Here is a 12,680-nt window from a genome sequence, read left to right on the forward strand (position 1 = left end):
TCTGGAGGTATGGAGCTATGGTGCTATGGAGCTCTGAAGCCATGGAGCTCTGGTGCTATGGAGCTCTGGAGGTATGGAGCTCTGGAGGTATGGAGCTCTGGAGGTATGGAGCTATGGAGCCCTGGAGCTCTGGAGGTATGGAGCTATGGTGCTATGGAGCTCTGAAGCCATGGAGCTCTGGTGCTATGGAGCTATGGAGCTCTGGTGCTATGGAGCTATGGAGGTATGGAGCCACCAGCCAGCACCCTCCGTGGCTGGATCAATGGAAGTGTTTTAGGTACCAGGCAGCCAAAGGGCCGAGGCCTCACGCTCGACCACGCCGGCGCAGAGTTCCAGCCGCTCGGATAAGCTCTGTCACTCACCCGCCGCGCAGCCACCGGTAACGGGGAAATGTCGCCGCCTGGCGGACACGCCGTTGTAAATGAATGGGCTTTCGCACTTAGTGCAATTTTCGCCAACTCTCTGACTTAGAGCTATGGAGCTATGGAGCCACCAGCCACCCAGGCTGGAGCTATGGAGCTCTGGAGGTATGGAGCTCAGGTGCTATGGAAGTATGGAGCTATGGAGCTATGGAAGTATGGAGCTATGGAGCTATGGAGCTCTGGAAGTATGGAGCTATGGAGCTCTGGAGGTATGGAGCTATGGAGCCCTGGAGCCCTGGAGCTATGGAGCTCTGGTGCTATGGAGGTATGGAGCTCTGGAGGTATGGAGCTCTGGAGGTATGGAGCTATGGAGCTATGGAGCCCTGGAGCTATGGAGCTATGGAGCCCTGGAGCTATGGAGCTATGGAGCCCTGGAGCTATGGAGCTCTGGTGCTATGGAGCTATGGAGCTCTGGTGCTATGGAGCTATGGAGCTCTGGTGCTATGGAGCTATGGAGCTCTGGTGCTATGGAGCTATGGAGCTCTGGAAGTATGGAGCTATGGAGCTCTGGAGGTATGGAGCTATGGAGCCCTGGAGCTATGGAGCCCTGGAGCTATGGAAGTATGGAGCTCTGGTGCTATGGAGCTATGGAGCTCTGGTGCTATGGAGCTATGGAGCTCTGGAGCTATGGAGCTCTGGAGGTATGGAGCTATGGAGCTATGGAGCTATGGAGCTCTGGAGGTATGGAGCTATGGAGCTATGGAAGTATGGAGCTCTGGTGCTATGGAGCTATGGAGCTCTGGTGCTATGGAGCTATGGAGCTCTGGTGCTATGGAGCTATGGAGCTATGGAGCTCTGGAAGTATGGAGCTCTGGTGCTATGGAGCTATGGAGCTCTGGTGCTATGGAGCTATGGAGCTCTGGTGCTATGGAGCTATGGAGCTCTGGTGCTATGGAGCTCTGGTGCTATGGAGCTCTGGTGCTATGGAGCTATGGAGCTCTGGTGCTATGGAGCTATGGAGCTCTGGAGGTATGGAGCTCTGGAGGTATGGAGCTCTGGAGGTATGGAGCTTTGGAGCCCTGGAGCTCTGGAGGTATGGAGCTATGGTGCTATGGAGCTATGGAGCTCTGGAGGTATGGAGCTCTGGAGGTATGGAGCTCTGGAGGTATGGAGCTTTGGAGCCCTGGAGCTCTGGAGGTATGGAGCTATGGTGCTATGGAGCTCTGAAGCCATGGAGCTCTGGTGCTATGGAGCTCTGGAGCTCTGGAGGTATGGAGCTCTGGAGGTATGGAGCTATGGAGCCCTGGAGCTCTGGAGGTATGGAGCTATGGTGCTATGGAGCTCTGAAGCCATGGAGCTCTGGTGCTATGGAGCTCTGGAGCTCTGGAGGTATGGAGCTCTGGAGGTATGGAGCTATGGAGCCCTGGAGCTCTGGAGGTATGGAGCTATGGTGCTATGGAGCTCTGAAGCCATGGAGCTCTGGTGCTATGGAGCTCTGGAGCTCTGGAGGTATGGAGCTCTGGAGGTATGGAGCTCTGGAGGTATGGAGCTATGGAGCCCTGGAGCTCTGGAGGTATGGAGCTATGGTGCTATGGAGCTCTGAAGCCATGGAGCTCTGGTGCTATGGAGCTCTGGAGGTATGGAGCTCTGGAGGTATGGAGCTCTGGAGGTATGGAGCTATGGAGCCCTGGAGCTCTGGAGGTATGGAGCTATGGTGCTATGGAGCTCTGAAGCCATGGAGCTCTGGTGCTATGGAGCTCTGGAGGTATGGTGCTATGGAGCTATGGAGGTATGGAGCCACCAGCCAGCACCCTCCGTGGCTGGATCAATGGAAGTGTTTTAGGTACCAGGCAGCCAAAGGGCCGAGGCCTCACGCTCGACCACGCCGGCGCAGAGTTCCAGCAGCTCGGATAAGCTCTGTCACTCACCCGCCGCGCAGCCACCGGTAACGGGGAAATGTCGCCGCCTTGTGGACACGCCGTTGTAAATGAATGGGCTTTCGCACTTAGTGCAATTTTCGCCAACTCTCTGACTTAGAGCTATGGAAGTATGGAGCTATGGAGCCACCAGCCACCCAGGCTGGAGCTCTGGAGGTATGGAGCTCTGGTGCTATGGAAGTATGGAGCTCTGGTGCTATGGAAGTATGGAGCTATGGAGGTATGGAAGTATGGAGCTATGGAAGTATGGAGCTATGGAGCTCTGGAAGTATGGAGCTATGGAGCTCTGGAGGTATGGAGCCCTGGAGCTATGGAGGTCCTGGAGCTATGGAAGTATGGAGCTCTGGTGCTATGGAGCTATGGAGCTCTGGTGCTATGGAGCTATGGAGCTATGGAGCTCTGGAGCTATGGAGCTCTGGAGGTATGCAGCTATGGAGCTATGGAGCTCTGGAGGTATGGAGCTATGGAGCTATGGAGCTATGGAAGTATGGAGCTCTGGTGCTATGGAGCTATGGAGCTCTGGTGCTATGGAGCTATGGAGCTCTGGTGCTATGGAGCTATGGAGCTATGGAGCTCTGGAAGTATGGAGCTCTGGTGCTATGGAGCTATGGAGCTCTGGTGCTATGGAGCTATGGAGCTCTGGTGCTATGGAGCTATGGAGCTCTGGTGCTATGGAGCTCTGGTGCTATGGAGCTCTGGTGCTATGGAGCTATGGAGCTCTGGTGCTATGGAGCTATGGAGCTCTGGAGGTATGGAGCTCTGGAGGTATGGAGCTCTGTAGGTATGGAGCTATGGAGCCCTGGAGCTCTGGAGGTATGGAGCTATGGTGCTATGGAGCTCTGAAGCCATGGAGCTCTGGTGCTATGGAGCTCTGGAGCTCTGGAGGTATGGAGCTCTGGAGGTATGGAGCTATGGAGCCCTGGAGCTCTGGAGGTATGGAGCTATGGAGCTCTGAAGCCATGGAGCTCTGGTGCTATGGAGCTCTGGAGCTCTGGAGGTATGGAGCTCTGGAGGTATGGAGCTCTGGAGGTATGGAGCTATGGAGCCCTGGAGCTCTGGAGGTATGGAGCTATGGTGCTATGGAGCTCTGAAGCCATGGAGCTCTGGTGCTATGGAGCTCTGGAGGTATGGAGCTCTGGAGGTATGGAGCTCTGGAGGTATGGAGCTATGGAGCCCTGGAGCTCTGGAGGTATGGAGCTATGGTGCTATGGAGCTCTGAAGCCATGGAGCTCTGGTGCTATGGAGCTCTGGAGGTATGGAGCTCTGGAGGTATGGAGCTCTGGAGGTATGGAGCTATGGAGCCCTGGAGCTCTGGAGGTATGGAGCTATGGTGCTATGGAGCTCTGAAGCCATGGAGCTCTGGTGCTATGGAGCTATGGAGCTCTGGTGCTATGGAGCTATGGAGCTCTGGTGCTATGGAGCTATGGAGGTATGGAGCCACCAGCCAGCACCCTCCGAGGCTGGATCAATGGAAGTGTTTTAGGTACCAGGCAGCCAAAGGGCCGAGGCCTCACGCTCGACCACGCCGGCGCAGAGTTCCAGCCGCTCGGATAAGCTCTGTCACTCACCCGCCGCGCAGCCACCGGTAACGGGGAAATGTCGCCGCCTGGCGGACACGCCGTTGTAAATGAATGGGCTTTCGCACTTAGTGCAATTTTCGCCAACTCTCTGACTTAGAGCTATGGAAGTATGGAGCTATGGAGCCACCAGCCACCCAGGCTGGAGCTATGGAGCTCTGGAGGTATGGAGCTCAGGTGCTATGGAAGTATGGAGCTATGGAGCTATGGAAGTATGGAGCTATGGAGCTATGGAGCTCTGGAAGTATGGAGCTATGGAGCTCTGGAGGTATGGAGCTATGGAGCCCTGGAGCCCTGGAGCTATGGAGCTCTGGTGCTATGGAGGTATGGAGCTCTGGAGGTATGGAGCTCTGGAGGTATGGAGCTATGGAGCTATGGAGCCCTGGAGCTATGGAGCTATGGAGCCCTGGAGCTATGGAGCTATGGAGCCCTGGAGCTATGGAGCTATGGAGCTCTGGTGCTATGGAGCTATGGAGCTCTGGTGCTATGGAGCTATGGAGCTCTGGTGCTATGGAGCTATGGAGCTCTGGTGCTATGGAGCTATGGAGCTCTGGAAGTATGGAGCTATGGAGCTCTGGAGGTATGGAGCTATGGAGCCCTGGAGCTATGGAGCCCTGGAGCTATGGAAGTATGGAGCTCTGGTGCTATGGAGCTATGGAGCTCTGGTGCTATGGAGCTATGGAGCTCTGGAGCTATGGAGCTCTGGAGGTATGGAGCTATGGAGCTATGGAGCTCTGGAGGTATGGAGCTATGGAGCTATGGAAGTATGGAGCTCTGGTGCTATGGAGCTATGGAGCTCTGGTGCTATGGAGCTATGGAGCTCTGGTGCTATGGAGCTATGGAGCTATGGAGCTCTGGAAGTATGGAGCTCTGGTGCTATGGAGCTATGGAGCTCTGGTGCTATGGAGCTATGGAGCTCTGGTGCTATGGAGCTATGGAGCTCTGGTGCTATGGAGCTCTGGTGCTATGGAGCTCTGGTGCTATGGAGCTATGGAGCTCTGGTGCTATGGAGCTATGGAGCTCTGGAGGTATGGAGCTCTGGAGGTATGGAGCTCTGGAGGTATGGAGCTTTGGAGCCCTGGAGCTCTGGAGGTATGGAGCTATGGTGCTATGGAGCTCTGAAGCCATGGAGCTCTGGTGCTATGGAGCTCTGGAGCTCTGGAGGTATGGAGCTCTGGAGGTATGGAGCTATGGAGCCCTGGAGCTCTGGAGGTATGGAGCTATGGTGCTATGGAGCTCTGAAGCCATGGAGCTCTGGTGCTATGGAGCTCTGGAGCTCTGGAGGTATGGAGCTCTGGAGGTATGGAGCTATGGAGCCCTGGAGCTCTGGAGGTATGGAGCTATGGTGCTATGGAGCTCTGAAGCCATGGAGCTCTGGTGCTATGGAGCTCTGGAGCTCTGGAGGTATGGAGCTCTGGAGGTATGGAGCTCTGGAGGTATGGAGCTATGGAGCCCTGGAGCTCTGGAGGTATGGAGCTATGGTGCTATGGAGCTCTGAAGCCATGGAGCTCTGGTGCTATGGAGCTCTGGAGGTATGGAGCTCTGGAGGTATGGAGCTATGGAGCCCTGGAGCTCTGGAGGTATGGAGCTATGGTGCTATGGAGCTCTGAAGCCATGGAGCTCTGGTGCTATGGACCTATGGAGCTCTGGTGCTATGGAGCTATGGAGGTATGGAGCCACCAGCCAGCACCCTCCGTGGCTGGATCAATGGAAGTGTTTTAGGTACCAGGCAGCCAAAGGGCCGAGGCCTCACGCTCGACCACGCCGGCGCAGAGTTCCAGCCGCTCGGATAAGCTCTGTCACTCACCCGCCGCGCAGCCACCGGTAACGGGGAAATGTCGCCGCCTTGTGGACACGCCGTTGTAAATGAATGGGCTTTCGCACTTAGTGCAATTTTCGCCAACTCTCTGACTTAGAGCTATGGAAGTATGGAGCTATGGAGCCACCAGCCACCCAGGCTGGAGCTCTGGAGCTCTGGAGGTATGGAGCTCTGGTGCTATGGAAGTATGGAGCTCTGGTGCTATGGAAGTATGGAGCTATGGAGGTATGGAAGTATGGAGCTATGGAAGTATGGAGCTATGGAGCTCTGGAAGTATGGAGCTATGGAGCTCTGGAGGTATGGAGCCCTGGAGCTATGGAGCCCTGGAGCTATGGAAGTATGGAGCTCTGGTGGTATGGAGCTATGGAGCTCTGGTGCTATGGAGCTATGGAGCTATGGAGCTCTGGAGCTATGGAGCTCTGGAGGTATGGAGCTATGGAGCTATGGAGCTCTGGAGGTATGGAGCTATGGAGCTATGGAAGTATGGAGCTCTGGTGCTATGGAGCTATGGAGCTCTGGTGCTATGGAGCTATGGAGCTCTGGTGCTATGGAGCTATGGAGCTATGGAGCTCTGGAAGTATGGAGCTCTGGTGCTATGGAGCTATGGAGCTCTGGTGCTATGGAGCTATGGAGCTCTGGTGCTATGGAGCTCTGGTGCTATGGAGCTCTGGTGCTATGGAGCTATGGAGCTCTGGTGCTATGGAGCTCTGGAGGTATGGAGCTCTGGAGGTATGGAGCTATGGAGCCCTGGAGCTCTGGAGGTATGGAGCTATGGTGCTATGGAGCTCTGAAGCCATGGAGCTCTGGTGCTATGGAGCTATGGAGCTCTGGTGCTATGGAGCTATGGAGCTATGGAGCTCTGGAAGTATGGAGCTCTGGTGCTATGGAGCTATGGAGCTCTGGTGCTATGGAGCTATGGAGCTCTGGTGCTATGGAGCTATGGAGCTCTGGTGCTATGGAGCTCTGGTGCTATGGAGCTCTGGTGCTATGGAGCTATGGAGCTCTGGTGCTATGGAGCTATGGAGCTCTGGAGGTATGGAGCTCTGGAGGTATGGAGCTCTGGAGGTATGGAGCTATGGAGCCCTGGAGCTCTGGAGGTATGGAGCTATGGTGCTATGGAGCTCTGAAGCCATGGAGCTCTGGTGCTATGGAGCTCTGGAGCTCTGGAGGTATGGAGCTCTGGAGGTATGGAGCTATGGAGCCCTGGAGCTCTGGAGGTATGGAGCTATGGTGCTATGGAGCTCTGAAGCCATGGAGCTCTGGTGCTATGGAGCTCTGGAGCTCTGGAGGTATGGAGCTCTGGAGGTATGGAGCTCTGGAGGTATGGAGCTATGGAGCCCTGGAGCTCTGGAGGTATGGAGCTATGGTGCTATGGAGCTCTGAAGCCATGGAGCTCTGGTGCTATGGAGCTCTGGAGGTATGGAGCTCTGGAGGTATGGAGCTCTGGAGGTATGGAGCTATGGAGCCCTGGAGCTCTGGAGGTATGGAGCTATGGTGCTATGGAGCTCTGAAGCCATGGAGCTCTGGTGCTATGGAGCTCTGGAGGTATGGAGCTCTGGAGGTATGGAGCTCTGGAGGTATGGAGCTATGGAGCCCTGGAGCTCTGGAGGTATGGAGCTATGGTGCTATGGAGCTCTGAAGCCATGGAGCTCTGGTGCTATGGAGCTATGGAGCTCTGGTGCTATGGAGCTATGGAGGTATGGAGCCACCAGCCAGCACCCTCCGTGGCTGGATCAGAGGAAGTGTTTTAGGTACCAGGCAGCCAAAGGGCCGAGGCCTCACGCTCGACCACGCCGGCGCAGAGTTCCAGCCGCTCGGATAAGCTCTGTCACTCACCCGCCGCGCAGCCACCGGTAACGGGGAAATGTCGCCGCCTTGTGGACACGCCGTTGTAAATGAATGGGCTTTCGCACTTAGTGCAATTTTCGCCAACTCTCTGACTGGAGCTATGGAAGTATGGAGCTATGGAGCCACCAGCCACCCAGGCTGGAGCTATGGAGCTCTGGAGGTATGGAGCTCTGGTGCTATGGAAGTATGGAGCTATGGAGCTATGGAAGTATGGAGCTATGGAGCTATGGAGCTCTGGAAGTATGGAGCTATGGAGCTCTGGAGGTATGGAGCTATGGAGCCCTGGAGCCCTGGAGCTATGGAGCCCTGGAGCTATGGAGCTATGGAGCCCTGGAGCTATGGAGCTATGGAGCCCTGGAGCTATGGAGCTATGGAGCTCTGGTGCTATGGAGCTATGGAGCTCTGGTGCTATGGAGCTATGGAGCTCTGGTGCTATGGAGCTATGGAGCTCTGGTGCTATGGAGCTATGGAGCTCTGGAAGTATGGAGCTATGGAGCTCTGGAGGTATGGAGCTATGGAGCTCTGGAGGTATGGAGCTATGGAGCCCTGGAGCTATGGAGCCCTGGAGCTATGGAAGTATGGAGCTCTGGTGCTATGGAGCTATGGAGCTCTGGTGCTATGGAGCTATGGAGCTCTGGAGCTATGGAGCTCTGGAGGTATGGAGCTATGGAGCTCTGGAGGTATGGAGCTATGGAGCTATGGAAGTATGGAGCTCTGGTGCTATGGAGCTATGGAGCTCTGGTGCTATGGAGCTATGGAGCTCTGGTGCTATGGAGCTATGGAGCTATGGAGCTCTGGAAGTATGGAGCTCTGGTGCTATGGAGCTATGGAGCTCTGGTGCTATGGAGCTATGGAGCTCTGGTGCTATGGAGCTATGGAGCTCTGGTGCTATGGAGCTATGGTGCTATGGAGCTCTGGTGCTATGGAGCTATGGAGCTCTGGTGCTATGGAGCTATGGAGCTCTGGAGGTATGGAGCTCTGGAGGTATGGAGCTCTGGAGGTATGGAGCTTTGGAGCCCTGAAGCTCTGGAGGTATGGAGCTATGGTGCTATGGAGCTCTGAAGCCATGGAGCTCTGGTGCTATGGAGCTATGGAGCTCTGGTGCTATGGAGCTATGGAGGTATGGAGCCACCAGCCAGCACCCTCCGTGGCTGGATCAATGGAAGTGTTTTAGGTACCAGGCAGCCAAAGGGCCGAGGCCTCACGCTCGACCACGCCGGCGCAGAGTTCCAGCCGCTCGGATAAGCTCTGTCACTCACCCGCCGCGCAGCCACCGGTAACGGGGAAATGTCGCCGCCTGGCGGACACGCCGTTGTAAATGAATGGGCTTTCGCACTTAGTGCAATTTTCGCCAACTCTCTGACTTAGAGCTATGGAAGTATGGAGCTATGGAGCCACCAGCCACCCAGGCTGGAGCTATGGAGCTCTGGAGGTATGGAGCTCAGGTGCTATGGAAGTATGGAGCTATGGAGCTATGGAAGTATGGAGCTATGGAGCTCTGGAGCTCTGGAAGTATGGAGCTATGGAGCTCTGGAGGTATGGAGCTATGGAGCCCTGGAGCCCTGGAGCTATGGAGCTCTGGTGCTATGGAGGTATGGAGCTCTGGAGGTATGGAGCTCTGGAGCTATGGAGCTATGGAGCCCTGGAGCTATGGAGCTATGGAGCCCTGGAGCTATGGAGCTATGGAGCCCTGGAGCTATGGAGCTATGGAGCTCTGGTGCTATGGAGCTATGGAGCTCTGGTGCTATGGAGCTATGGAGCTATGGAGCTCTGGTGCTATGGAGCTATGGAGCTCTGGAAGTATGGAGCTATGGAGCTCTGGAGGTATGGAGCTATGGAGCCCTGGAGCTATGGAGCCCTGGAGCTATGGAAGTATGGAGCTCTGGTGCTATGGAGCTATGGAGCTCTGGTGCTATGGAGCTATGGAGCTCTGGAGCTATGGAGCTCTGGAGGTATGGAGCTATGGAGCTATGGAGCTCTGGAGGTATGGAGCTATGGAGCTATGGAAGTATGGAGCTCTGGTGCTATGGAGCTATGGAGCTCTGGTGCTATGGAGCTATGGAGCTCTGGTGCTATGGAGCTATGGAGCTATGGAGCTCTGGAAGTATGGAGCTCTGGTGCTATGGAGCTATGGAGCTCTGGTGCTATGGAGCTATGGAGCTCTGGTGCTATGGAGCTATGGAGCTCTGGTGCTATGGAGCTCTGGAGGTATGGAGCTCTGGAGGTATGGAGCTATGGAGCCCTGGAGCTCTGGAGGTATGGAGCTATGGTGCTATGGAGCTCTGAAGCCATGGAGCTCTGGTGCTATGGAGCTCTGGAGCTCTGGAGGTATGGAGCTCTGGAGGTATGGAGCTATGGAGCCCTGGAGCTCTGGAGGTATGGAGCTATGGTGCTATGGAGCTCTGAAGCCATGGAGCTCTGGTGCTATGGAGCTCTGGAGCTCTGGAGGTATGGAGCTCTGGAGGTATGGAGCTCTGGAGGTATGGAGCTATGGAGCCCTGGAGCTCTGGAGGTATGGAGCTATGGTGCTATGGAGCTCTGAAGCCATGGAGCTCTGGTGCTATGGAGCTCTGGAGGTATGGAGCTCTGGAGGTATGGAGCTCTGGAGGTATGGAGCTATGGAGCCCTGGAGCTCTGGAGGTATGGAGCTATGGTGCTATGGAGCTCTGAAGCCATGGAGCTCTGGTGCTATGGAGCTATGGAGCTCTGGTGCTATGGAGCTATGGAGGTATGGAGCCACCAGCCAGCACCCTCCGTGGCTGGATCAATGGAAGTGTTTTAGGTACCAGGCAGCCAAAGGGCCGAGGCCTCACGCTCGACCACGCCGGCGCAGAGTTCCAGCCGCTCGGATAAGCTCTGTCACTCACCCGCCGCGCAGCCACCGGTAACGGGGAAATGTCGCCGCCTTGTGGACACGCCGTTGTAAATGAATGGGCTTTCGCACTTAGTGCAATTTTCGCCAACTCTCTGACTTAGAGCTATGGAAGTATGGAGCTATGGAGCCACCAGCCACCCAGGCTGGAGCTCTGGAGCTCTGGAGGTATGGAGCTCTGGTGCTATGGAAGTATGGAGCTCTGGTGCTATGGAAGTATGGAGCTATGGAGGTATGGAAGTATGGAGCTATGGAAGTATGGAGCTATGGAGCTCTGGAAGTATGGAGCTATGGAGCTCTAGAGGTATGGAGCCCTGGAGCTATGGAAGTATGGAGCTCTGGTGCTATGGAGCTATGGAGCTCTGGTGCTATGGAGCTATGGAGCTATGGAGCTCTGGAGCTATGGAGCTCTGGAGGTATGGAGCTATGGAGCTATGGAGCTCTGGAGGTATGGAGCTATGGAGCTATGGAAGTATGGAGCTCTGGTGCTATGGAGCTATGGAGCTCTGGTGCTATGGAGCTATGGAGCTCTGGTGCTATGGAGCTATGGAGCTATGGAGCTCTGGAAGTATGGAGCTCTGGTGCTATGGAGCTATGGAGCTCTGGTGCTATGGAGCTATGGAGCTCTGGTGCTATGGAGCTCTGGTGCTATGGAGCTCTGGTGCTATGGAGCTATGGAGCTCTGGTGCTATGGAGCTCTGGAGGTATGGAGCTCTGGAGGTATGGAGCTCTGGAGGTATGGAGCTATGGAACCCTGGAGCTCTGGAGGTATGGAGCTATGGTGCTATGGAGCTCTGAAGCCATGGAGCTCTGGTGCTATGGAGCTATGGAGCTCTGGTGCTATGGAGCTATGGAGCTATGGAGCTCTGGAAGTATGGAGCTCTGGTGCTATGGAGCTATGGAGCTCTGGTGCTATGGAGCTATGGAGCTCTGGTGCTATGGAGCTATGGAGCTCTGGTGCTATGGAGCTCTGGTGCTATGGAGCTCTGGTGCTATGGAGCTATGGAGCTCTGGTGCTATGGAGCTATGGAGCTCTGGAGGTATGGAGCTCTGGAGGTATGGAGCTCTGGAGGTATGGAGCTATGGAGCCCTGGAGCTCTGGAGGTATGGAGCTATGGTGCTATGGAGCTCTGAAGCCATGGAGCTCTGGTGCTATGGAGCTCTGGAGCTCTGGAGGTATGGAGCTCTGGAGGTATGGAGCTATGGAGCCCTGGAGCTCTGGAGGTATGGAGCTATGGTGCTATGGAGCTCTGAAGCCATGGAGCTCTGGTGCTATGGAGCTCTGGAGCTCTGGAGGTATGGAGCTCTGGAGGTATGGAGCTCTGGAGGTATGGAGCTATGGAGCCCTGGAGCTCTGGAGGTATGGAGCTATGGTGCTATGGAGCTCTGAAGCCATGGAGCTCTGGTGCTATGGAGCTCTGGAGGTATGGAGCTCTGGAGGTATGGAGCTCTGGAGGTATGGAGCTATGGAGCCCTGGAGCTCTGGAGGTATGGAGCTATGGTGCTATGGAGCTCTGAAGCCATGGAGCTCTGGTGCTATGGAGCTCTGGAGGTATGGAGCTCTGGAGGTATGGAGCTCTGGAGGTATGGAGCTATGGAGCCCTGGAGCTCTGGAGGTATGGAGCTATGGTGCTATGGAGCTCTGAAGCCATGGAGCTCTGGTGCTATGGAGCTATGGAGCTCTGGTGCTATGGAGCTATGGAGGTATGGAGCCACCAGCCAGCACCCTCCGTGGCTGGATCAATGGAAGTGTTTTAGGTACCAGGCAGCCAAAGGGCCGAGGCCTCACGCTCGACCACGCCGGCGCAGAGTTCCAGCCGCTCGGATAAGCTCTGTCACTCACCCGCCGCGCAGCCACCGGTAACGGGGAAATGTCGCCGCCTTGTGGACACGCCGTTGTAAATGAATGGGCTTTCGCACTTAGTGCAATTTTCGCCAACTCTCTGACTGGAGCTATGGAAGTATGGAGCTATGGAGCCACCAGCCACCCAGGCTGGAGCTATGGAGCTCTGGAGGTATGGAGCTCTGGTGCTATGGAAGTATGGAGCTATGGAGCTATGGAAGTATGGAGCTATGGAGCTATGGAGCTCTGGAAGTATGGAGCTATGGAGCTCTGGAGGTATGGAGCTATGGAGCCCTGGAGCCCTGGAGCTATGGAGCCCTGGAGCTATGGAGCTATGGAGCCCTGGAGCTATGGAGCTATGGAGCCCTGGAGCTATGGAGCTATGGAGCTCTGGTGCTATGGAGCTATGGAGCTCTGGTGCT

The sequence above is a fragment of the Syngnathus leptorhynchus genome, unplaced genomic scaffold (assembly GCF_054491065.1).
Source record: "Syngnathus leptorhynchus isolate UIUO unplaced genomic scaffold, UIUO_Slep HiC_scaffold_175, whole genome shotgun sequence".
In the NCBI taxonomy this organism is placed as follows: Eukaryota; Metazoa; Chordata; class Actinopteri; order Syngnathiformes; family Syngnathidae; genus Syngnathus; species Syngnathus leptorhynchus.